Source organism: Hipposideros armiger, unplaced genomic scaffold (genome assembly GCF_001890085.2).
Source record: "Hipposideros armiger isolate ML-2016 unplaced genomic scaffold, ASM189008v1 scaffold_3598, whole genome shotgun sequence".
Classification (NCBI taxonomy): Eukaryota; Metazoa; Chordata; class Mammalia; order Chiroptera; family Hipposideridae; genus Hipposideros; species Hipposideros armiger.
The window spans coordinates 1-2,893 of NW_017734843.1; the positions used below are offsets into that span (position 1 = coordinate 1).

The following is a 2,893-nucleotide window of genomic DNA, read 5'->3' on the forward strand; positions in this document are numbered from 1 at the left end:
GTGAAGACTAGTTTCCACAGGGCGATGGCTATTTCCCGGTGCAGCGACCGCTGCCCCTCCTCAGAGTCCAGGCCGACCTGAAATGTAAACCGGTAGAGATCCTTGAATTTGTCCTCTTGTCTGGCTTCCGTTAAGAGGCTCGGAAACCGCGCACAGATCCCGTCGATGCTGTCTGCGCTTATTGCTTTGCAGCCATCAAAAAACTCCTTCCTGGTGAACTTGCACAGGGTAGCAGCCTGAAACTTCCAAGCCAAGAGCAGCACTCGAAACTCCGTGGGGCCGACACACAGGTCGTTACAAAAGCGTTCCATGCCTTTCTCCAAAACTGCATCTTCCCGCTCGTCCTTGTAGCGCCGGAAAAGCGCCTCCAGTCTCTGCAAGGAAGCCTCCTCGGCGCTGGACTTGGGCTCCCGCCCGGCGTCGCCTGAGGACATCGGCAGCTGGCAGGCATCGGCAGTGGCCTCTGCCTTTTTGGTCCCATTGACGAGAATGTCCCCACCTGGCTTGCCACAGGCTGGCGGTTGTTCCTCACGGTGGCCTGCAGCTCGCCTGTGTGACTTGCTGCTGGGGTCACGTTCTCCATTCTTGCTGCCCAGGGTTGATGAAGGATTCTTGCACTTGGTGACACACTGGCCCATGGTGTTGGTGGCCTGGCCTCTAGAGTGGCTCCCTCTGGATCGGATGCCCTCGCTGCCACTGACCCTTGAACCTCAACATGCCATCAGCCAGAGGAGCCAGCCAGCCTGATTGTAGACGGCTCGTCCTCAAACACCCAACTGACACATCAACTGTTCATTTTTCAGTCACCTTCTCGGGAATCCAGTTGTCAGCAACTGACGGAAAATTAGTGAGCTGTAGATGAGACCAGGGTTTTTGAATAGCTGCTCCAGAGGTTCCTCCAGTCACACCCTTTTTGGAAACGACGGCGGCCTGGCGGGTCCAAACCACCTACCATCCCCGCTCGCGTTTCCAAGCTCCCTACCCCCGCCGCCGCCGCCGCCTCTTCTGCCACCACTGCCGCCGCCTCCTCTTCAACAAAGGCCCACCTGCGGCGGCCGCCCTCATCCCTATCTTTTTTGTTTTTCTTTCATGTGGGAGTCAAACCAGGAACCTTGCTGATAAGAGCGCGCGCCCTATCCACTGAGCAATCCGGGCGGCAGCTAAGCTTAAGGTGCTGAGTTCCCTCCCAGCTGTGGATGAGCGTCCCAGCTGTGGATGAGCGTAGTAGCCCACCATCAAACAGGCAATCTTGTCATTAGGAGCACATGCTCTCACCAGCTGAACCATCCTGCCACCTGTTGGCAGCTCCGCGGCAGGTCGGGCAAAGCTCACTGGCCCATGTGGGAATCGAACCAGCATCCCTGTTGCTCAGAGCTCGTGCTCTTAAGCAAACTCTTAACCAACTGTGCCACCCGGCTGGTCCGAGAGCATCCCTATCTTGTTGCCAATTTGAGTGGAAATGATTTAAACGTTTTTAGTATAGTTTAGTATAAAGTTTTCTGGCAATTTTGGGAAAATGGCTTTGTCAATTTTAAGTAGTTTCCTTCTATTGCTATTTTGAGTTTTTATTATTAATGTAATGGCTACTGAATCGTATCATATAATTTTTTATATTCATTAATAGCATTATGTGGCTTTTCTAAAGCATTGGTATAATGAATTATGTTGATTGATTTACAAATATTAAACCATACTTACATTCCTAGCATTATCTTAATGGTATGGTGAATTTTTTTTTGAGACACAGTTGGATTTGATACCCTGATATTTTATTTAGAAAATTTCATCCATATTCATAGACAATTGTCTATAGTTATCTTCTTTTTTGAACAACATATTTCAGTTTTGGTTATTAGGTTATTCTTTTATAAAATAAATTGGGAAATTTCCATCTTTCTCTATGAACTGGTAGTTTATATAACAGACCAGTTAGCCCTGATTTACTTAGGAAAGTGTTTCCTGATTTCCAACTGGTTAAGACAGTTTGGTAATTTTTAATTTATTTCTGTTTTTATTGTATCTTATCAGAGACTGTGATCTAGCAAAGCCCTGCAATTATTTATTTATTTATTTATTTATTTATTTATCTATAAAAAAGGTTTTATTAGAGAATTGGAGAAGGGGAACAGCTAAGTTGTCGTCCTTGAATGTTAGTTGTGGAGGGCGCAGCTGGCTCGGCTCCAAGTCTAGTCGCCATCTGGCCGCTGGTTAGCAGCTCACAGCCACTGAGCTCAAGGTGCCGTGTTCAATCTTAGTTGCAAGTGGGCATAGCCCACCATCCCATGCGGGAGTCGAATAGGCAAGCACACACTCTAACAACTGAGCCATCCTGGCTCCTGTTGGCGGCTCAGCAGCAGCAACCCTGTTGCTCAGAGCTTGCACTCTCAACCAACTGAGCCACTCGGCTGCCGGCTGGCCCAAAGCCCTGCTTTTAAAAATGTATCAATTGGGCCGGCCCAGTGGTTCAGTTGGTTAAGAGCTCACTCAAGAGTGCAAGCTCCTAGCAACTGCGGTTTGAGTCCCAGCTAGAGCTGAGCTACGGCTGAGCTTAGCTAAAAAAACCAAGCCAAGACAAAAATGTATCAATCATTTTCCTGAGGCAAAATTAGACAACTGAATGGTTTTCAATGTTGCGAAGACATAGGAGTAGAGATTATATAATCTGCTTATAAGATACAAAGTTCTTTTAATCTATTAAAATATAGCTATTGATTATACTTTTCATATCTTTTTTTACCTTTAATTGTTTTTGTTAGCTTGATCCATCATATTCTGAAAGAGGTATATTCTCCCACTATAAATTATGATTTTAACATTTTGTTATATTTTTATGAATTTTTCGTGGTATTATTTGTGTTTGTGTAAAGGAATACATACATACATATATACATGT

General features: G+C 46.1%; 1 pseudogene; it reads right to left on the reverse strand.

Annotated features, from left to right (window-relative positions):
- Window positions 1–4: 4 nt before the first annotated feature.
- On the reverse strand, window positions 5–1,028 carry LOC109378777 (DCN1-like protein 3 pseudogene; annotated as a pseudogene).
- Between the last annotated feature and the right edge of the window lie 1,865 nt (window positions 1,029–2,893).